Source organism: Crocodylus siamensis, chromosome 14 (genome assembly GCF_052110815.1).
Source record: "Crocodylus siamensis isolate JL-2025a chromosome 14, ASM5211081v1, whole genome shotgun sequence".
Lineage (NCBI taxonomy): Eukaryota > Metazoa > Chordata > Crocodylia > Crocodylidae > Crocodylus > Crocodylus siamensis.
Window position 1 is genome coordinate 4,574,380 of NC_143408.1, and position 24,196 is coordinate 4,598,575.

At 45.2% G+C, this 24,196-nt stretch overlaps 1 protein-coding gene across 2 annotated transcripts in view; it reads right to left on the bottom strand.

Moving 5' to 3' along the window:
* Positions 1-24,196, bottom strand: part of KDM4B (lysine demethylase 4B) — a 152,370-nt gene that overhangs the window by 92,143 nt on the left and 36,031 nt on the right. The gene's annotated exons all lie outside the window — the stretch shown is intronic.

Consider the following 24,196-nt stretch of genomic DNA (forward strand, 5'->3'; position numbering starts at 1 on the left):
CACAACTCCAACAATTTGCTGGCAGCTAGAAGTAGAACCCCAAAATTTTGGAAAATGTTAACGGTATCAATTAAATTCATTACAATACAAGGAAGAAAACCAAAATTTTATTTTGGAGAAGCTGAAGTCCTTGAGTGCTTGGCACAATGGGTTGTCTTCTTCTGTGTTATTTTCATGTGCTACAGCATCAGAAGACTTCACACAGAGTGAATCATGAGCTAGAAGGGAAAGATTTTAAAAGGATGTTTAATGAGGCAATATGGTAATGCAGCGCAGGGAAACCCAGGAGTAAAGCAGTATGAGGAATGAATTAAACTTTTTTTTCATTAGGAAAGATGCGTACAAGACGCGTACAAGATAAGACCGGGAGGTTGCACTGAAACTTAACAGATAAGAAGTTCTAGATGAAATTATTCTATATATTTATACAACCTTAATCAAAGGAGTATCTAGGCACTAAACAAAAGCAACTTCATTAAAAGTTCAGTAGAACATATGGGACAGGAACCCAATAATTCACATGCCTGTTTTTCTTCCAAGATATTACTGAGGGATCTCAAGGGTTATAAAACCCACAAAATCCAAACATGAAAAAGGATGAATCTGTTATAAGTGCCTTTTCCTTTGGCAAGATAATCTAGGACTACATGCTTCACAAGCTAATTGAGTGACAAATAGACCTTTCTCCATGGTATGGACAAACAGTCTATCTTCCCTCCTAGAAAAATAAAATACAATAAAAAGACAGAGGGCAACAAAATAAGTACTTAATATGCAGGCAACCTTAATTCTGGTGTTTTAATTTTCTCAGGCGTGACTTTTTAACCTTTGAACACAGCATGCATATCCGCTGCCTGGGGTGACAAAAAAGCAAAAAGATAAAAAATAGAAATGGCCTCATATGGCATCAAACCAACATCCACATGGGTCAACAGCAGGAGCTGGGACCTAGAGAACCACCAGTCAGACCTTTAGCACTTGAACAGATTAAATGAAAGCAGGCACAAAATACCAGCCTCTGCATGGACTAGAAATAAAAAGGGAATAAAATAATCTGCCAGAAAGTGCCACAGATGTTGGTATGAGAATGAGGAGTCAGGAAACTTGGGTTCCATTCAGGAGGGGATGGCAACATATTTTAATTAAGGCAGACTCTTTTGTCCATTCCCCACAAGTTTGACCCTCTTCCTTCCAGCCTGCCTGTATCCCAGTACCGTTTCTTCTCCATTCCCACTTTCCATCCTAATCCCAGTCTCCATTCCAGTATTTGGGCTTCTCACCCCAATGTCACTCCACTTGCTGAGCCATTCCCAGTCCCTACCACTCCTACCCATCCTGCTCAGCAAACCCAGTCGTCCCTTCCTGATCCTCATCTAATCTCTGTCTCTCCACCAAACACCCACTGCCTCCTAATCCCCTGACTCCACTAAACCAGTTCCCAGGTTTCCTACCTACCAACAGCCTACCTCTCCTTCCCACAAAATAGTTCCTTGTCCCAACTCATCATCATCCCTAGCCCCTTAGAGTGACTCTTGTTTCTTCGGACAGAATGAGACAAGACCTCTACTGTTGCAACCAACTTTCTCCTCCGTACTACCTGGATGTCTACAGTGAGCGCCTAGAAGAACCTGCTTCCCTCTTCTCACTTCCAGTGTCTGGACAAACGCAGGCTACCAGACCCACAAGCTGCAAATCCAGGAAAACTCCTGGTCATCTTGAGAATACACTACTCATTGCTGATATAATCTTTGGAGATCTTTACTGTTCATTCCAAAAAGTAATCTGCTGAGCAGAAGCTGAACTTTTTCGTTCCAGTTGGATCAGCAGATTGAGGGAACTGATTATTCCCCTCTACTTTGCAATGGTGAGGCCACACCTGGAGTACTGTCCAGTTTTGGGACCCCCACTACAGAAAGGATGTAGACAAGCTGGATAGTCCAGCGGAGGGCAATGAAAATGATTCAGGGGCTGGGAGACATGACTTATGAGGACAGACTGAGGGGCCTGGGTTTATTTAGTCTGCAGAAGGGAAGACTGAGAGGGGATTTAACAGCAGCCTTCAACTCCCTGCAGGGGGCTGCAAAGAGGATGGAGCTGGACTGTGCCCAGTGGGGGTAGATGATGAACACGGAGCAATGGGCTCAAGTTGCAGCAAGGGAAGTTTAGGTTAGATATTAGGAACAATCTTCTCACTAGGAGGGTAGTAAAATACTGGAACGTGTTACCCAGAGAGGTGGTGGGTAACATCCTTGGAGGTTTTTAAGACAAAGCTTTGGCTGGGACGATCTAGTTGGGGCTGGTCCAGCTTTGAGGAGGGGTTTGGACTAGATGTGACCTCCTGAGGTCCCTCCCAACCCTCATTTTCTATGTTTCTTGGATCAGATCTGGAAGGTTTCTTCACAGGAAGTCTCTCTCTGACATATGCACACATGCTAAATGTCTTTGCTCCAAAATACACAGGCGAAAGAGCTACTCAAAGAAAGGCAGGCAGATTTGGTTTTATTAAGGCAAAACAATGCCCTATGGCTTAATGCTCAGGAATACTACCTACTTTGGCTAAGCCATTTTGACTGCAATTTACCTTAAAATGCTTAAGACAGATATCCTGCATGGAAAGTTGCAGCCAAAAATTCATAGATTCATAGATGTTGGGGTCAGAAGGGACCTCAACAGATCATCGAGTCCGACCCCCTGCACAGGCAGGGAAGTGCTGGGTTCAGATGACCCCAGCCAGATGCCCATCCAACCTCCTCTTGAAGACCCCCAGGGTAGGGGAGAGCACCACCTCCCTTGGGAGCCCATTCCAGACCTTGGCCACTCTGTGAAGAAGTTCCTCCTAATGTCCAATCTAAATCTGCTCTCTGCTAGTTTATGGCCATTATTTCTTGTGACCTCCAGGGGCGCCTTGGTGAGCAGAGCCTCACCAATTCCCTTCTGCGCCCCCGTGATGAATTTGTAGGTAGCCACAAGGTCACCTGTCAACCTTCTCTTGCGGAGGCTGAAGAGGTCCAGGTGCCCTAGTCTCTCCTAGTAGGGCTTGGCCTGCAAGCCCTTAACCATGTGAGTGGCCCTGCTCTGGACCCTCTCCAGGTTATTCACATCCCTCTTGAAGTGCAGAGCCCAAAACTGCATGCAGTACTCCAACTGCAGTCTGACCAGTGCCCGATAGAGGGGAAGTATCACCTCCTTGGTTCTGTTTGCCATGCATCTGCTAAAAAGATTTAGCTTGGCAAATTTTTAGGAAGCTGAAAACAGGGTCTCAGACAGGCACCTTGCTGGGGTCACTGGACCCCAGTTGTCTTTTCTGCTTGGTACAAAGGGGGCTGGACTTGATGATCTTCCGAGGTCCCTTCTGGCCCCTTACAATCTATGAATCGAACATGTTGGAAAGCCTCATCACCCGGTAGAGCTACCAGCTGTGTGTAAAACCTCTGAAGTACACCGTGCATATGATATATCTATAGGTCAGCCCCTGGGTACTGCTCCTCAGTTCTAAAACCACAAGGATAATGTACCCAGAGTGCAAGAAGTAACAAGGAAAGCCACCTCCCACACTCGCTTTGTAGTGAGTCAAAGTGAAGTTCCCCATAATGATCTGGAGGGGCAGAATCAAACACAGAAAGGCTGACAAAAGTAGGAAATTCTGCAGAAGGTGCTCCAACATTTAGCCTTTAAGCCGGTTTAAACTGACAACATTAAAAAAAAAATCCCAGGAAAAACAGTAATAAGTATAGCAACATGCTCCCAAGACTCACTGACCAAAGTGGTGACAGTGCCTTAAATCGTATAATTATCAAACAATACAATTTCATTCGTCTTGGGTAAAGCCGGTAGAGCTTTTCTTTTTAAATGGCCATTTATCACTTACATAAACGTGATAAAATTAATCCCGATCCCAAACTCCTTTGTGGGATTAACGTCCCTTAAATTTGGGAAATGAAACATTCCATTCTTTCTGGGAAAACACTAAAGGATTGGGAAAGAACTAATTTATGGCTCCAAGGCTGCAGATGATTAATGTAATATCCCTAGTCCACAATGCGACTTTCACTTAATTAGTGTCTGTAATTGGGAGTTGTAAAGATAAGATTAATTGAATCTTGAGGATGTTAAAAGTTTAATACATTGGAACATGGTTATTGTGTTATCTGAAGCTGCAGACTGCGAGAAACCGAGCCGAGTTCTGGAGCGGGGTCCATGGAGAGAATGAAAAGGAGTTGCTTGGGCGGGAACCCAGCAGGCAGAGCCAAATCTCTATCTATTTTGCTCGCCAGAACTGAGTCAAAATCTACAAGTCATTATTCCCCCACCCACAAAACAGACAGTCTTGAAGCAACACTTGGTTCAACACTTACAGAAACTTGGGGTTGGATTACACTGCACCACTGCTGTACGTTTTTCTGGATTTCCTTGGGGCAAGGGAGGAAATTAAATAGCAGAATGGAGTGAAGTCTCTTTTGGTGACACCCACACAACACCACCAATTTGAATGAGCAAGCATGGATTCTCGGGTAAAGGGAGGAAAGGAACTGGCCTTAAGACCCAAAGCCCAAAAGAGAAACAAAAGGCTTCCCCCCTCCATGCTAAGCTCTGCACAGGTATGAGTTACAAACTCCAGAGGACAAGACATGGAACGATCACTTAAATGGTGGGCAGAGAAGACAAGTGCTCGGAAAGATCGGAAGTTGCTGCAATCAAAGGCAGACTGTAAATTGAGCATGCATGCAACAATGAGAGAGATGGCAAAGATGGCCTAAGGGCACTGGCCACCTGCATTCATGTAGCGTACACCATGAAGTTTGGCTGGTTCTTTAGATACAAAACTCCTTGATAACAGCAGGTGAAAAAATGTTGCTATTCAATAGAAATGATTATAAGCCCTGTTAGGTACCCACCATTTGGACTGCAGTCACCAGTGCCCGTCTGTAATTACCAAGATGCTTACTACACAGCATCTCTGTTGGTACAAGGGTGGATTTAGAATGGGATCCTCCCCCTCGGTGCCCATGCACCACTAACACCTGCAGATTTCTACCTAGTACAAAACAGTAACTGAAGCTTATACTACATATACCCTATTCTACCATCTCAACTTCTAAACCTACAGTTACTTGGCCAGACATACACATCTTGCTGCAGAAGTGCTTCCAGTTATTTCAGTGGGCATAATAACTACACAGGGAGCCACCTACTTATAGCCAAAGGAAATGCTAGGCATGAGTAGCAACCAAACATGGGTGGGAAACCCAGTTACAGCCCTGCCCCCATCCTGCCTAAGGTTTGTGCAAGGTCAAGGGCATTATCCATCGGTCCCTTTGAAGTTGAACCATTGGGAGAAATGGAAAGAAACCATCAGTAGGCCAAATAGGAAGGAGCAAGCTCAGGGTTTTATACCCAATGTTTCTTGTGCATTTTACCTAAAGATTATTTAAGAACAAAATGCATAAGCAACATTGGGAGCAGGGGCCAGAATCCAGGGTTCCTCCCCTCTCCGGGGAGTGTCCATTTTGCAGGGCTACTCAGGCCAAATCTTGCTTGCTCTCCTCTTCTCCAAAAAAAAAAAAAAAAAAAAAGGATGCACATGTGCAGGACCAGTTTAAAGTGGCAGCTAAACCTGCAAGCACAGAGAACCTCAGGCTCATGAGGATCCCCAGACTAAAAAGCTCCTGCAGAGCAAGGAGCTCCCTCTGTTCTCTCGCCCAGCAGATGTTGCAGCCTGCCCCCTGAAGATCAAGGTGGCAAGGATTAACGGGAAATTCCTTTGTTTCCGTGAAGAAGCTGGGGAACCAGTTGGATCTAAGGGATAAAAGTCTGTCTGTAAGACTAAGGAAAGCAACAGAGCAGCCGGCTGGTAAACTTGAAGCAATCCCCCAAGCAAGGGAGGATGCTGTATAATCAACCCAGAGCAACGGGCATCGATGAGCCTGAAGTTGCTGAAGAGCTGCATGTACCTGACACCAAGGTGAAGCCACCCCATTTGCTACCTACCAAACTCCCACAAGCTCCCTGACCCTTCCCCTGAACCTCCTGCACTCTTACAGACACACTCTTCTCAGGGGCAGCATTTTACTAGTTTCCCCCAAGAACTACTCCAAAATTGTTTCTATTCTGCACAATTTAAAAAAAAAATCTGTAAAATTTCTAGGCTGAGCCTTGGTTCACGTTGAACAACAATCCGAATAAGGACTAACAGGAAAAGCTGAACTTAAATTAGATGCGTTGAAAGGTCAAGTCACTAAAGTAGCTCAGCAGCTTCTCAAAATACACCAGGACAAAATACACCTCTGACATAGTTAACTGTTTTCTTGTAATTTAAGAAACGAGGCGTACATAAAAATAACAGCTGTTTCCTTGTATTTCCGTTCAATGTGAAAACCTGAAATGGCTATAAAATATGGTATAATTAGAGATGGCCAGAGACTTTTTAATGAAACTATCAAAATGTGCTGATTTATTGAAACTAAAACACCCTGGAGCAGAAACATTTCTGGTTTAATTAAGCATTAAACATAAGGAAGTCAAATCCAGAACAGAATCGGTGGTCAAAAAGAAGGGGGAAGTAACCCAGTAGCTAAGACACTGGCCAATTCAGCACAGAGCCACATGCATCTTCCATAATTCAGGTTTGTGTCCTAACCACCCAAGTCTTGACCGTTTGGAGAGGGAGAGGGAAATGGAGAGGGGGGAATCTTACCCCCGATAAAAGATCTTGGTTTTGCTTTGCAAACGAGCACCAACATTTGCGTTTTACACAGAAAGAAAATTAAACATTTCCTTGTCAACCCTATTTATTTAGAAGATAATGCCTAAGGCAACCAAAACTGTTCGTTGTGGGCTCTATAAACACAATTTAACCTAACATGGCCTAAAATAAGTATGCGCAGCCAATACAATTAGGGGACCCTAATTTATTCATTCAGTTTAATCTAGTTTTTACTATTTTCTTATAGGTTTTTTTTTTCTTTTACTGTACAAGTAACATCTCCAGAACACAGCTATTCCTTACTCTTCCCCGGGCCTTGCTGCTGTTGGTAGGGTTGGGATCCCACGCTGCTAAGCTCTGTGCACACAACAAAAGCATTCCTTGGCTCAATGTGCCTCCATCTCCCCTTATCTTGATGACTTGTGGAGTGGGGAAGGAGAGGTACAACATCTTCCCTGTTGCAACTGGAGTGCTCAGTGCCATGAAAAACTAAAAATATAATTCCATTAAGTACACAAAAGCAGAAGACGCCTGCTCCAAGACACCAAGGACGATTTCTTGATGAACCCCCTAACATTATAAAACTCAATCATTTTTCCCCCTTCTCTGGGTATGGACATCTACATTTATTAGGACTGAACCTTTCCTTTTTGCCAGCAGTTTTTGCTACTCTGACCCCTCCAGTTTAGTAAGCAATTTAGTTCCCTTCGGTGTATTTTTTCTGATCCTTCCAATTTTGATCACGGTTCAATTTACTCTGAGAGAGAGATGACAAAGCAGACAAACCAACTGCATAAGGTGCACTTTAGTGCTGGGATTTTCAGTTTAGCTGGCCAAAAGAGCCTCTAGCATCCAGGCAAGCAACCTCAGCCCATCTCCAACTAGAAGACAATATTACTTCTTAAAGATTACCAAATGCTTCACCATTGTCAAGAAAAGCAATTTTGTGGATGACCCTTTGCTTTATTCAAATTGAATTAAGAGAATAATCAACGAAGCTCTGCCCCCCTGGCTGAAATACTACTTTCAACCAATGCAGGAGAGGGAACAGGAACTTCTTTCCTCCACCCTGAACAGCTACAAAACAAAAGCAAGGGGATAGCAACGGCATAAACTATTTTAATAACCCTCATAAGAGCAACCCTTTATAGACTGCTCCTGCTAGTGGAAAACATCCGTGACAGCCAAAAATCAATGCCAAGGACACTGACCTTCAACCACTGTTGCAAGTGTACATTTTGTCCCCCTGGATTAACTCAGCTTCTTAAAAACAGGCAGGTCTGCAAAACCAGTACTAAATGAAGACATTCTTCAAAACAGGTCAACTAGTAACACACCCAGCTTTTTGGATAACAAGAGTGGGATTATAATAATTTCTGAAGATCGTTATAATCCCACCCAAAAAACTGCAAGGCCAGATTTAAAACAGGAAACAAGCTCCCAGAAGTCGCCACGGTTTGTTGGATGATGTTCGAGAGCAATGAATTATCAGGCCAGCTTCAGTGCTGGAGAACAAGGCATGCAGGTGGGGAAAAAGACCACGGAAGAAAAAATACAGTTTGGATCCCCTAGAATGGCATCTCACCTTGAGGACGACCACCTTGTTCTCTCTTTTTTTACTACGCCAGTATCCAAGATAGGGGGAGTGAAACAGTTTCACCCAGAGAAATCTGAAGTCTACTGCTCCAAGTGCCAGACTCTTTATAATTTCTGGAGCAATCTCCCTGCAAGGAAAGTGCCAGGATTCCCGAGCCGCCAATCAATGCTGTATTAAAGTAGTCTTTAGAGACCCAGGGTTTCCCACAAAAATGGATTCTGGTGTAATTTATTGATAGAAGTTCAGCATTAGAGATCTAGAATGGGCTCAATCAAGCGGTGAAATTTTCTATTATATTGTCCTTTCCATACAGAGCCAGCTTGCTTTTGCCTTGCACAGAAGGTTTAACTGGATGATCTCCTCTCTCTAGCCTTAAGATTAAAGCATGAGAAAGATCCTTCCTATTTGCCATGGTACATGCTATTAATAGTGTAATTTTCTTGGTGTTTTGTTTATTCCCCTGGAATGGCTTGATGGATGTGAATAATTATCAGACTATAAAAGCCAGCAAATGTGCTATTTTCCATCGCTCTAAATCATCAAACAAATAAAGTGTGAAACAGCATTTTTGAATACAATTTTCCCCTCTAATGGCTTAGAATTATTATCAGGAACAATGAAAATAAATAAGCAAATGCCTTGTGAGTTAAAAATTAAATGAGTGTGTCAGGAAAGAGGAACAGAGAGAGCATCGTGGGGTATAAGGGCCACTTTAGAAACCATTAAAAAGAGACAATGAGGAATTCACTGCTACAAAGAAAAGCTTTATAGAAGACCAGGTGTTGTACAGGGGCTTTTTACATTTGGTCCCCAAAGCTGCCAAAAGAGCTGCAGGGGTGGGGGGAAGGATATCTTAATTTGGTCTTATAGCTGGTCACTGAAGGCTATTAAAACTTATTCCAGCAAAGCACAGCTGCTTCATCCAATCCTCCACCTGCTCATGCCACTTCCATTGAGTTCTCCCCATTTAAACTTAGTTATTCCCACCTAAAACAATGTTAGCTTGAAGAGAGAGCCTGATGTCCTCTAGTTCAACTCAGTCATCATCTTCCAGACCCATTCTTGGCATCGCTGTTTCTCCCAAACATGCAATGCTTCTGCTAGCCACCAGCCCTTACTTCTCCTTCCTCCCCCCCCGGTATGTCTGCATCCTAGCCTTCCTCTACAATGTAGAGCAATTAAGCAAAGATGAGATGACTAAATCTCCATGCACCTTTTTTTCCATTAGAGAATGGGCACCACGGGCAGGAGGTTCACCGGCAAGGCTTTAGAAAATGTGAATTTGGTCCAGCTCGTGTTGGAAGGTAAAAAAGTTAATTTCACAGTGTCTGCACAAGGTCTGGCCGAACAGGCCTCGCACAGCTTAACATGCTATAATTACTGAAATAAGGCATGCTAACAAAAAAAAGGGACCGCCACGTCTAAAATGCCTCGGACCATGTGTCAAACTGAGGGTTAGTTATCTGTCTTCAAAGCAGATTTACTCATGCCAAGAATAATGACCCTTAGCAGATTTAAATGCCAACCTGCCCTTCCTTGATGACAAGCAGAATGAAGAGGCCATCACCGTAAGACATAAATGGGCCCGCAAAACGTATCATCTGAACCTCAAGATTCAGGCTGGGAACCTGCTGGCAGCAGCAATGCCTGTCGGCAAATCTTCTGCTTATATAACAGCCACCACCTACAGGTTATTCTCCTAGTAAAATCAGGAAAAAATGCTTCTAGCATAAAAAAAAAAAAATTAAAGTTCACACGCTGACTCCATAAAACAAAGCGTTTGTAATACTGCTAAGAAAATCCTATGCGGCAAAACAAAATGTTTCTCCTTCCAGTCTGTTAGCTTCGGGCAGTTTTGCAAGCTTTACTTAGGCACCTAGATTTAAATAAATAATTTTTACCTTCATGTCAAAAGTACCCAGAAGTTATGCTCTCTCCCTCCAAAAGGGTCCAAGTCTCTCATTTTATCCCAATTCATCCCAGGTGTGTAGCCCCTCTCTTTTCCAGTTGACTCAAATTAGCCTTTTAGCCAGTCCCATTTCCTAATTAAACAGTAAGGATCCTGATACTTTGTGTATCATCTTTATTATCGCCATTAGGCAATCACTCTATCCGTAACAAACTCAATACGCTCAGCCGCGGGGTGAACAGGGCATAAGATGGGGGGCAGTGCTCTTATATGACAAAAAACTGCAACGTGTTCTTGGATGGAGGTGTTGGGGTTATGTCCCTGTCTGTCCCGTCCTCACCTTTCCCCCTTTTTTTCTTCCTTTTCTATTTCTGAAGAACTTTTGCCATTTCGGAGGATTCATGCTATATAAGATCACACGAACTGGATGAACTTGAACTTTGAAATCCCTAAAACAATGACAGGCAAGGTTTGCCTGCCTATGGCAGATCAGCATGACTATAACCCAAAACCCCTTAAAACGATTTGCTCTTTTTTTCTAAAACGTTTCTTAGATATTGAATCAAATCTATTAAAACAAATGTTTTGAAAACAATTTAAAATCTCCTGTTAACAAGGCCCTCTTAAATCCATCTCCTTGCACTGGACACACTCAGATCTCTTATATCATCACTCAGCAAAAACAGACTTCATGTTCTTATGGGATGAGAGAGGGGAGGAGAAAAGGAGAAAAACTCTATAAAATAAGAACAAAAACATATAAACCACACTCTTGTGATGGATATGGAAGGCCAAAAGGCAGGAAAAAGCAGAGGAATAACATTTTTTTTTCTTTTTTTTCTTTTTTTTAATCCTTTACGGGTCATCCAGGTGAGTCTCCCAAAGTTGATCAAAACAGTACTTCTGCCCTTACTAGGACGGAGAGAATATTTACAGCAATTGGCAAACAGAGACTGACATCTGGTCTTCAAATGTTAAGGCCAATGCAAGGATAGATTAGAAATATTGTAAATGTAAAAGGTTCCCCTCTTCGCTGTCCCCCTACCCCGGTCAACAGCCTTCCACCATCCCTGGTAAATGCAAAGCTAACTACATTGAGGCACCGAAGGCAGGATCCAATTCACCCGTTTCCTCTCCATGATATCCGAAATGGTCTGACACGGAAGCAGCCATCTTCCGGCTCAGACGATCACCGTTTGGAAAGGAAAGCCTCTACGCCTCCCCTGTCTATCCCCTTCAGTTGTGGCTCCCTGATATCGAGAAAGCAAACGCTTGCTCAGAAGATAAGATCGCCCCCGGATCAGCGTTCCTTGTTCCTAGGAAAGAACCTTATCAAGTCTCTGCAGTTTTATCTTTAATAGATCATTTTACAGGACAACAGATGATGGAATTCAGTAGCTTTAACCAGCAGTGTCAATGATTTCAAATAATGACATTTTTACTGAAACACACACAAGTGCACAAGATAAACACAGGGGACTTGGGAGTATCTGCCTGGAAACCCATAATAAAGAGTAAATAGGTAAGGACAGGACAAGATTGCAGCCACACAGCCACACTGAACAAACCCGAATAATAAAGCTCCGCAGACAGGTGGCAAATACAATCCTCTGGGGAACAAGGGGGGGGGGAAATCAGGACAGCGACTTCTGCAGTCACCGATGTTCTCCATGGAGCGCTCCGCAAGCTGCACAGAGACCTCAATTAAATTAAACAACATGCGCCTAAGAACAGAAATCGGATGTTCCCTGATGATTCGCAATGAAAGATGAGCAAAAAGAAATGCCTCTTCCTCTCCAATGCGGTGCTCGCTCTTGTATAGCCTCGGTGGAGGTCCAACCTGAGTGGGAGCCTGGCATGGGAAAAGCGAAGGCTTGGCTGAAAGAGCGACATCAGCTGAACACACTGAAGATTTCTATGTGATTTTTCTCCTAGTCAAAAGCAAGTTGTGACAAAGACTAGAGACTAAGTGAAAGAGGCAGCTCAAGATAGGTGAAGGGTGGAAACATGACACAGCCAACGAGAATTTAAAGTTGGTATCTGCAAGGCTGTATCTGATTTTTTTGGGGAGGGGGGCGGTGTGACAAGATGAAGTCCTCCTTTGTCATATTATACTATTTTAACAAAAAAAAAAACCCCTCACCATTGTTAGGAGAGACAGCAGAGCTGCCAAAACCTGGCCCTCTAAACCAGAGCTTCCATATTTGCTTCAATAGCACCTTGGCCACGCTGCCGCCCTACAAGGCGCTTCACAAATGTAGCCATAACACTGGGCAGCAAACCACTCAACTACATCCGATGGCAAGAAAATGATACTTAGAGATTTGCTTTTAGGAACTGGCTTGCAGATTTATATTAAAACAATGGACCAGGGGAAAGGCAGGGGTTAACTGGTTTCTAAAATGGTCCTGCTTGGAACAAGGGGTTGGACTAAATGTGACCTCCTGAGGTCCCTTCAACCCTCATTTTCTAGGATTTTATGATTCTAAAAGCCTATCTGTGATGAAGTTTCCTTCGAGACCCACCGTGTCTGAAGCCAGCAGACACTGGCTGGGTTACTGCAGATACGGACCGCACTGCTCCCTGATAACCCATAACACGAGATAAGGCACTCTGCAGTGTCGGCAAGGTCACAGTGACCAGCTGCAGAGACCCTGGGATTTCCGACTTTGGTGGATGGACCAAATTAGGAGGCCAGGGCATGCCCAGATTAAGCCACCACTAAATGACACCAGGAGCGCATCATCCCAGCACACCACCAGCCCATCTCACCCACCCCAAGGGGTTCTGCCCTTGACCTCCAGGCTGCTGACATCTTTCAAGAAAGAACAAGTGAAGCTCGCGTACTGGCCAGACATACCCTCCCTCTGTGACAGCCTTAGGACTGATACAGAATTGGGGGGGAGGGGGATATTTTATTTGCCTTGCCTGCATTATTCTTACCTGCTATTACTACGTATCAAAAAAATTTGCCTATTATCGAATGGAAGAAGTCGTGGTCGGTCTGAGGGCTTTGGTCTACCTGGAACAGGGTATCGAGGTCATAAATCCAGTGCCCACAACATCCAACTGTCCAAAATCAGCCATTTCAGGGATCTCATGCCAACAAGGAGTGCCAATCAACAGTTCTTTTGATGCAAGATTCAAGCTGCTCTTGGATAACTGCTCTACAATAGTAGCAAGAGGAGGATTTTCTGAGTTCGTCGCTGCCTTTTGCTCCGGCACACAAAGACACAGCAAATCAACCTTCCATCCAGTGGAACTTGATCCCTGCTGCCAGCCCCCCTTGCGTGAACACTTTGCTAGGAGACAGTGCCACAAAATCCCAGCACAAGATGAGCAGGGTCCTCCTAGGCTTTCCTGACTTGCATCTCATTCACAGTGAAGTTTTGCCTATTCAAGACTGAACAGCCAACAGGAGCAGACAGAATAGCCTACACTGCAAAATTATTTCTTCATACTGCTGGTCCTACCTTGCTGTGCTTGCAATGAAATTTTCCCAAATACTTTCTACCATTGTTCAACACTGCCTAGTAGTGGCTCTAGACCAGCGAGTCTCAACCAGGAGACTGCAGCACCCTGGGGTGCTCTGAGATCCTTTCAAGGCTGCCGTGGAGCAGCACGTAAGATTAGCACTGTTAAGTGCGCAAACATTATTCACAAGATAAACCCGGAAATTTCAAATAGGGATCCATAATGTTAAAATCATTCTGACCTGTTGTGGTCTTTTTGAGCTCTTTGCTCTAGTACAATTGTGCTATTATTTTTCAGTAGTCAAAAAGTTAATAAAAACTAAGAACTGGCATTTTCCAAGGGTGCCCTGAACCTATAAAGAGTGAGGACCACTGATGTAGACAATATTAAATGTAGTAGTCAGGCTAGAAGAGCACTCTCATTATAGATAGCATGGTTGGAGCCTGATTAGGTACTACAGCAGCCATTGGGAATTATTGGAAACATATAGTGGAGCTAAACCACTGTCACCAGCGCTGTCTGCATAGTCATATACTGCAACAGCTTTAATACCAAGTAGCTGGGAGCACTAGCATAGCTTGCAGAAGGGGTGCGGGGAGAAGGGGAATGAGCACCACTCGCCTCGAGCGCCAAGTTAGGGGAAAGCACAGGCGGGCAGCTGCACACAAGAACAGCAATTCACTGCATTACCAGTCAGGCCACTGCTCCCACGTGCTGCCACCACCCGGCACAGAAGTACCCAGGTAGGCCTTGAGCCGAGAACAACTCTTCTCTCCAGAGAAGAGAAAACAATGCAGGAAACGCCTCCCCCACAAGAAACTGGAAATAACAGAAGTGCAATATGCTGGTATTTCTGTTTTTCCATTGGGGGCAGGGAAGAGGGGGAGGACAAATACGCCTCATCTGTTGTCCAGCAATGCTGAATTATTAAAATTACTTTGGGCTCGCTTCTAAATCTAATCAGTGGATCTGTAAGTGTCCCAGCACAACCTGTGCACAATACATGCTGCTGTTAAACTCTTAATCCTAAAGCTGCCCAAGCAAGAAGTATTATCTAAAGAAGGTATTAATTCCAAGGAAAGGCACTGCAAATAGCAGCTTTTTGCTTTTTCTTCTTGGAAAGGGTGGCATGCAGAGGTTTCTGGTGGGTCCCCGGAGCTAGTAAAGCCCAGAACCTGCCCAGAAACATGACTGGGCAAAAAAAGGGATGGGGACAGGGCTGGGACTCCTGGATTCTGCTTCACTTGCTCTTTCGAAAGCCTGTAACAGAAGCCCAATGTAATTTTTAAATACTGCTTTAAACAAGGGGCTCAAAATGAATGACCATCTGCTGTTTGAAGGACAAGCTATGTAACAGTTGACTAACCTACATCACAATAAATGCAGACTATAAACCACAGAAGAACTGCAAAAGAAAGAAATGCTATGGTCTGCTTTTGCACGCAGAGGGGTGTTTTAGTAAGGAAAGATGTTTTGGGGAAAATATTCGAAATGGCTTATTCATCTAGTTTGGCCAAGAGGAAAATTACTACACACTTCAACAGAAATTAACAGCAACAGTATTCGTCTCCTTGCCATCCTCTATTATCTCAGCTTAAAGGCATCATTTATGAAACATGTATTTCCATAAACTGATTATCAGATTATTAGTTATTGGGTGCTTGCAGGAGGAGACACTGTCCAAAAGTAAAGGAAGGCACAGGCCATACCACAGAGAGCTTCTGCCATGCAGAGAGAGACAGAAAGAGGTGGGAACAGGGTAAGGCATAACCATGTAGCTATTGGTGACACCTTGTTAATTTAAAATCATGGTTTTATCACCACAACCTTGACATCAGGCAGAAAAATACAACTATGCCATTAAATCAGCCAACCTGTTCCTGGTAGGCATCAAGGTAGAGGTAAGCCTCCACGAGATCTGTGGGAGGACTCTGCTCCAGACGAAGAGACCCCAGCAGCCCAGGGAGACTCGGGTGCTTCCATATTGACAACCCTGGGTTTCTCCCCAGTCTGAGCAACGCAAAGGCTATTTCATACGTGAACATGCTGGCAGTTTCTTGAGCCTTATCAGAATAAGGAGTTAACACAGGTGATGGTAGAAAACGCCAGAGTAACTCTTCTTTTGCTGTCCAACTGGCTATGCAATCCTGTCCATCGTACAGGCACAGCAAGATCTCACCCTGCGGGCCTGTGGCATCCAAGATGATGGGGTGTTTGGGGCAGGAAGTACGACTGGAGGCTGAAATCTAAGAGGGACAAGGCAGAGAGCTGCCACTGCTGCACAGTATTCTCCGATGGGCCCCCTTAACCTTAACCACAGCATCAGCATCAAGCCACTAATCTAAGTGAGTTAGCACAGAAACCTCCAGCCATTGTCCCTGAACAGAAAACCTCAGCCTGCATTATCAGGAGTTCAACGTGTTAGATAACAGCACAATCACACTTCACATATTTCCAATTCTCCTATCTGCTGGGCTAGGGCCCAGTTTTAGGACTACGGAGGTCAGATTCACCCTCGCAATTTGCCAACGCTAACTCTGGCTTTCTCCCTTCCAGTAAAGTATTTTACAATGCCTATAAAATCTCAAATAAACCCCCATAATATTACCCCCTGCCTGTCCAACAGCAGGTGGAAAGGGTAGGAATAAACAGAAGTGCAGCATAGGGGGGAGGAAAAAAACCCAGCAATGTTTGCAATCAGGAAGTCTTCACTTTTCTAGATCTCTACTCTCCCTTTAATGGACACAGCTAACTCCTCTTAATGCTCACAAAAATTGTGCCCACACACTGCGGGGGAAGACCACTACGTGCAAAGAAATATGTTAACAGGTATTCTTAGTCTGTACCGTGAGAGCCGCCCTCTCCACTGGGCACAGAGATGTGCACGTTCCCGTTCAGCACTCTTGGAAAGGAAGGCAAGCGAATGCCAGTGGCTGTTCATTAGTGATGGTGGCCATCACCTAATCTGGAAGCCCTTTCTGCTAGAGAGACTTCCCTCTCCACTTCGCTAGTCTGGTTCACCTTCCATGAATCTCAACAGGAGGTAAAGCCCACCCCAACAGAAACATTACACAGGAGATTTCTGCTGTGACAAGCTACCTCCTTTCACAGGGCCTGGTAGTCTGAAGCCCATAGTCCTGCTTCAGGCGCCCTTCCCATTAAAATGGATGGCTAGTACAGCTAAGTCTTGGTAGAGGGGGTACAGGCTTGGTGCAGACTTGAACAATTCCCAACCACACCTTCCAGTTCAGTGATTAGGGTTAAATATATATATATTTTTGGGGGGGGGAAGAAAGAGGGGGTGATTAGCTAGCTAGCATGTGCATGCAGGACTACTGTGTGCTATGTTTCACCATTACTGCAGAAATTCTGCTATTTTAAACTACCCCTGTGCTGCGCCGGCATCACTTGAGATCAATTTCCTCTTCAGAGGAAAAAGAAAAACTGACTTTTGCCAACATGCTAACAAGATGTGAATGAAAAGCCTTTCAGTTCCATTAGGGGTGCCTTTCCATCTTAACCTACCCAGGTGCTAGTGCCATAAAGCCAGAATCTGAGAGCCAGTCTCCGGCAGGGTCTAAGTCTGAGCAGGCTGCGAGAGTTATATGGAGAGAGAAGGCGCATCTATCTATCTGCCTCACATCTTGTATCAATGACAGAGTGCACTGCTCAAAAGCCTAAGTTATTAAAACCAATCTGTGATCCTGTCAGACTTCCATAGATCTTCATCTCAAATCAGGTCTGAGCTTTGAGCAGACACTTTCAAAACAGAAGAGTGAGTTTCAGCAAGAGCCTTCTCTCATCAAAGAAGGGCCTCTCTCAATCCACACTGGGACTGCAGAGCTGTGATGAATTATTAGTGCTAGTAGGGAAGGCAGTTCATGCATTATACACTATGCCAGCGGAAAAGGGACCCATTTGGAGATACCGCGTTAGATACGAGACGAGGAGCACGGATCAGTAGTCTCATTCACATTTCTTATGGGGCTGTACCAGAAATACCCAAGAATGGGAGACCTCACTGAGTGTGGCATGGCACAAAACAGTCTCTGCCCCAAAGAACTTGCCATCTAAAAGGCGTAGAGGCGCGCAGGCTGTGGGAAAGGCATGCAACACACAACTGGCAAATAACAGGATGGCAGAAAACATCATGGTAAGTCCATGCATTTTGGAGAGGGGGTGGAGGAGTTTATTTAAGGAGGAAAAGGACAAGAGAAGGGAATAGAGATAAGGCTGGGGGGTGAGTAGTGAGGCTGGAGTAAAGTGGGTTGGAGCAAGCAGTTGAGTGGCTGGCTGGGTTGCGCTCGCTCCCCTTCCCTTAGTGCAGCAAGCTCTTCCTTGGCTGCTTCTACGGCCGTGCCCTCCGTGTCCACCGGCTGGAGAGTCTGGTGGGTTCCTCTCTAAATCCATGGCAGAGAAGTGGGAAGAGGAGGAAAGGTGGCACCACCTGGGTCTTCCTCCCCCAGACGATGGCATCTTCCCCACACATGAAAACCAGTAAGTGTTTGGTCAAGTCCTCCATGACAATGTAACACTGAAAAGCTTTAAGCAGACTGAGGATGAATTTCCATTCTTTAAGCTGTTGGTACTTGAATGGGGGAAGAACTCAAACCAGGGGCAGGGTTCAGGAGTCCTCAAAAGCATCAGCTGGGTTCCTTAACAGCACTGAAATCATTCAGTTGACCCAAGCTTCAACCTCCCTACAATTCATCAATTCCCAGGATTTAAGAAAAAACACCAAAGTAGCAGTGCTGCCGCCTGCTCGGAAAAGGGCTTCATCCTTCACCACAGCACCACCTGCAGACCAAGCCAGCCGCTCCGGCGTGTGGGAGCCTGGAGGAGGGCTTGTTTGAATATTAGCAGGATGGTGTGGTTTGTATTGATTAACTAATGACTGCGGTATACAAAGCCCGAAAGCCTGTATTAATAACTCACTGCTGCACTCCTCCCATTTATCAGCAAATTACAGGGGGATGCAACTCTGCATCTCAATATATCATTCCTTTCTTGACACCCGGAGCAATCAGCATGCAGAGGCATTCTTAATGCAGAAGCCCCATTCCAGAGCAGCTCTGACCTATGAGTTGGTGCCAGGTCAGACAGGGGAGGGAAACGCTGTTCTGCCTGTTAATACACACTATACCCCATTCCCTTTATTTCTTTTAATAAGCATCGCCCAATCCTTCCTCCGCCCTCTCCCATCAACAGCGAAGAGCCTTGCTTCGCCAAATCAGCCTGAGAGCAAATGGTGCTGCGGCTGATCCATAAATCAAACATCACCATAAATTCTGCTCTCCCTCCATCCAAAACTGCAGAGCCATAAAACAGATTACATGGGGGAGCAGAGGCTGGAGGGCTCCCTGAAGCTCACAAATTTCCTGTCGTTGCAGGAATGGCCTTCCTTCAGCTCTCCCTGCCTCTCTCCCTCCTCCCCCTTGCCCGTAAATCTCTCCCACCATAGAGGAACCTGCAAACAGTGGAAGAGTGCCACGTTCAAAAACAAGCCGGCCCTACATGCTCCCTGTATAAGTCTGGTGCAGATGTCAGAGGCAAAAAATCCGGCAGAATCCTGTTCATTAATGAAAAGTCCCAAAGCAGAGAACAAGGAAAGCAAAAACTCAGCAACAAATTTCTAGATGGAGCTGAATCAGAGAAAAAATATTCACACTGCAACACATGTAATGTTCTCAGCTTCCTAAAGGTCACTAGGCACACCTAAAGCTTCCTGACACTCTACATTAAAAAGCCCGCATGCTCTCCAAGTTGTAAGGGGTTAAAGGGATCCCAGTAATCAGGTGCGATTATAACAACGGATTGAGTTAGTGTTTGAACCTCCTTGTGCAACATGCTGCCCTTAAGACAGTGTAACAGAAGGCAATAACAGGGATGGGTATTCTGCACCCCTCATCTCCCCTCCGCTGCTGTTGTACAATTCAGTAGCAAACATTAAACCCAGCAGCTTGAAATGGGATTATACCAAACCTGCAGCAAACTGCAACATATGTGAGGGTACACTGAAGTGGCTGGGGAGGGGGTACAGAGCACCACCAAGGGGAAACCGGGGTAGTGGGTATAACAAACCAAGGGTCCTGTATCTGCAGCTGGAATGGAGAAAGAAGGGGCCGGCACAGCTAATCTCCATGGTCGCATTAGGTAGGTCATTTACTTTATCTAAAATCATTCCCTAGGGATTAACATTTTCTATCCTGGAGGTAGAAGAGGGCAAGGGGTCAGGCCAAGACAGCTGCAACACAGCCTGAGACAATAATGAAAAACCAAATCTGCAGTAAAACCTACAGCTTTCTGACACTTGCAGCTGCTTTAGTATCTGCCACTGGTCAGATAAGAAAGGGGCAGGGCTCCTAAATGTACCCCAAAACCAGCGGAACAAATGTTTCTTGCTTTTGAGCATTTTCCCATTTCCTCTCCCCCCATCAAACAGCTTTACACCCTCCCGATGGTGGGATCAAGAAGGGGCTGGTTAGAACAAGGCTTGCTTAAACATGGCTCTTCCATCCAAAGTCCTTAGATGGCTTCCTTGATTCCATGGACAGAGACTCACTGTACACAGGGGACTACGGCAGAAATGGGAATGCAGGTGGGAGGAGGAAGGAAGGAAAATCCAGAATGGTTTTGCTAGCAGGGCTGTCAAGGGAATCTAGTTCTAGCAAGGAAACAATACAATTGTTGCTAGCAACAATTACATTTTACATGCTACCCTAGCATGAGCAGGGTCCTTAACAGCTCATACTGCCGAACGCCTTCCTTGATTTGCATAGCACTTTACAGGCATGTGCTACCCTAATGTGAGAAGTGGTATAGGAAACCATGGGTCAAGTAGAGTAGGCTTGACCCATCTTCAGAAAAGGAATGCCTGGCCAGGGCTTGCGAAAAAGCCAAGCTCAGAGTTGAAGCTATTATAACTATGGAGAGAGTAATGGCCTCCTCTGAGTCCCCTTCCTCAATAATCACTTTATTTAACTTCTGCAGCTTTTGGAGAGTAAAACAACATTGCAAAATGTTGTTCCACTGGCACTTATGTGAGAGAGAAATGATACAACTGTTAATATCCATCAGCTGGGGTATTTGCAAAACCTCTGTTACATCTGCGTTGCCAAGCCATAAGGGGCTTCACCATAGCTGTGATGTTGCCAGTTGGCCTGAGGATGTTATACTCTCAGAGATACACCCAATTAAATCTACAACATCAGAAAATGATCCACAATTCAAGGGCTTCCTTAGGTGTGGACGGCTCTTCATATTAATGCAGGGACATACTCCCCCTCTGCTTTGTTATGTGCATACCTTAGGAGCAGGAAGGATTAAGGACTGTATCAGCCTTAGCTATGAAGAGCCAGCTTTTGTCCATGCTCTGAACACAATTCAAAACTGTTCAATTGTACTTAACTATACCCTACAAATGAAGCATTAATTCTCTGCGTCTCCACTGGCTAAATAAGCTACATAAAGGGATCCCACGACAGTAGTTCCCACAGCTCTGAGCAGGTCACAATACCCATGTGTTAAAAGGGAGGTTAACGTTCACCTACTCCACCTGGCTGTTCGGAGGCAATGCTTGGGAGATGCCTGGAAATCCTCAGACAGATAGCTAGAAGTGGGGAATAGTATTAATCAATGGTGGGGCAGTTTGGGTACCACAAGCCTGCTGGATTGCTACTGCAGCTTTGAAAGGAAAGCAGCAACCAAGCTCCAATACAGGATACAGAAGAGCTGGTGTAACCAAAGCACAGTGGCCCCTTGTGGCATTGCTATGGTCAGAAGCTTCCCCTGCTTCCCTCCCCAAACTCTTGAAGTCATCAAGGCCAAGGCAGACATTTGTCAGCATGGCAATGATAAGTGCCGCGTTAGGCTTGACACTCAATTTTGTAGCTGTTGTTCTTATAAAAATCAGTCTTCTGTTAACATTATTTGACAATTTGCTGCATTTTAAATCTCTATATATGAGCATATAAGGTAATTATACATAATACATATAATTGATACAGTAAAAACTCCTACCACAAGAGGTTTTTATACAGGCTGCAAACTGGAATAAATTCAAACTTCAGAAAAACTGAAGACAGACTAAGAAAAGGTTGTAATTAAGCTTCTAATGTAAGAGGAACAGTATATTATAATTAGAAAAAGACATGCAAGCAAGAGACTCAGCTCAAGCTGGCAGCTCCCTGCCTATGAAGCTCAAAATGAAATTACTCAACAGCTCAAAATCCCCTGCAATGCGTGTTTGAAGCTGCGTGCCCACTTGCCACCTCGCCCCTTGGAGAACGGCCTCTCCTGGACTTGACAAAACCAGACGTTGTCCACAGGGCGCCAGGCCAGATGCACGCACGGGGATGCTGGGACATCAGGAGAGACACAATCGGCTTCCCCAGCCCGTGGCACGCAGAATCCAGACTGCTCTATTTGGGTTGGTGTTTGTGTAGCAGCAGTACCTGCTGAGGACAGGCATGGTTTACTTCTTCCCCCAGGTCGTGCAATGAGACGGAGTTTGAGAGCTCAAAAACGCACAGCAATCAACAAGTGCGTTAACGCAAAGCGCTAAAGAAACCGCCGTGATTGTTTGGTGAGAGCTGACAAGCAAAGCAAAACCTGCCCTGTCTTGCCCCTTTCCGTTTCATTCATCACTGGATGACCCTCCGCCGCCTGAGCACTTCACTTTTCTCTGAACGTTTCTTATCCTGCAAAGCAAGGCTGGAGGAGGCACTCATTCGCCTAGTGTTTTTCTCCATCTGTGAAAGGGAAGCGATACAAGGAACTGTCAGCGCAGCAGCTTTTTTCTCTTGGTGTTGAAAGTAAGGCGGGCACGCTTACATTAATCAAGCGGCTGCACAACCAGCCAAGCGGCTCATAATTAAGGTGCCAACCAAGAAGTCATCTTCATCTACTGAGACACTTTGTGAAAGCCTGGTATCCCCCCAGCATTGCAGAGTGGAAAGGCTGTTTCACTGAGGTTTCCGTGTTACCATCCTTGGAAAGACCCTCATCCAGATGTGAAAAACGTGCCTTACGGTGATCTTCCCACTCCAGTGAGGGCTGACCTTTTTTCTACCTTCAGAAGTGGCCTCGCACAATCCACTTATCTGATCCTCCTTCAGAAGGAGGAGCCAAGGGCTTTATCCCCTTCACCTCTTCTACCAAAAGGCGAATGTTGGAGGGGGGTGTTTCCAGCAGAACCCACCATGGATACAGCCTGACTTCTCAACTCTTTCCTTCCCATGAGAGGCAACCAAGCGTGCTTCTTTGGTTGGGCTTTCTCTCCACGGCAGAGCTGAACTCTTCACAAGAGGTCCGACAGCCTCATTCTAAATTCAAGTCACCTAAAATAACGTATGCAGGTAAGAAAAATGCACGTACATCTTTGATCGGCTACTTTGAGCCTGCAGGAGACCACCAAGAAACAGAGGAGCACTCCATGTTGGTGTATAAAAACCTCTAGCTGACAGCCTAATCATAGCGCCCTGCCTCTTATTTCAGGGGACAGCCCCAAACTGGTTGAGCTGGTAACTCTCCGTGCTCCTGCTAGTCCCTGAGATGCCTCCAAGATGATCACCATCAGGGTGGAAGAGTCTGTAAAAAGGAGGAAGGGACCTGGGAAATTTCCACGGAGGTGGGGCCACAAAAAAACAGCACCATCATTCCAGCCATCTTCCATGCAGACAGCTGTACTTCTCTTCTCAGAAGTCCAAGAGCTCCTCCACCTGATCTCTGGGAGCACTGCAGTCAGAGCCGGGAAATGGGCACTGGCTAGTTTGCCCGACAGTAACCCTGGCTGCTTGGAGATGTCCACTTCCCTTCTAGGCCTCGGAAGCCCATAGTCTTTCCAGGACTGCTCCAGGAGTCCTTAATAGAAGCTGTCTGAGTGAAGAGCAAGGAGGGAAAGACTTGGGCAAGTGGCATCCTCTAGCCTCGTGCTTAAGGGAACAGCAGAGTCTCCTGCCAAACCAGCCATGGCATCTTGTCACAATGCATCCACTGCTGTGAGAGACTGTCGTCTATATAACAAGCTCAGCCCAACAGGAAAATACTTTGCCCAAACTGTGGCCTAACCTCATCATCGTCTTTTTCTGTAATATTTGCTTTATGTAACTGGTTACAACTCAAAACGTATCCCAACCACTGAAGAGCTGGGTTACTCTAAAATCTGATCGCCCCTCAAATGTGGCAAAGGTACCTCTTCGCCAAGTGCTAGTCACTCTACTACCATAACGGGAGATGTGCAATTCTTGGGGAAGCAGGGCTGATCACCATTTCTTCTTCCCATTCCACACAAGTGGTTCACGGGTGGCTGATCCAGCCAATGACTTCAAATTCCCTTTTTACTTCTCTAGTAAACACAATAATTTAGCCTGTCCAGATGCCCTCTGTGCTTCCTCTGATGCACAATTTCCTCATCAAGGCAAGACAGGGGGGGAAGAATGACAACTGAGAGCTTTCAACTGCTGCACTAGTTTTTCTGTCTACGGCACAAGCTGAGTTTTCAGTTCTACCCGGT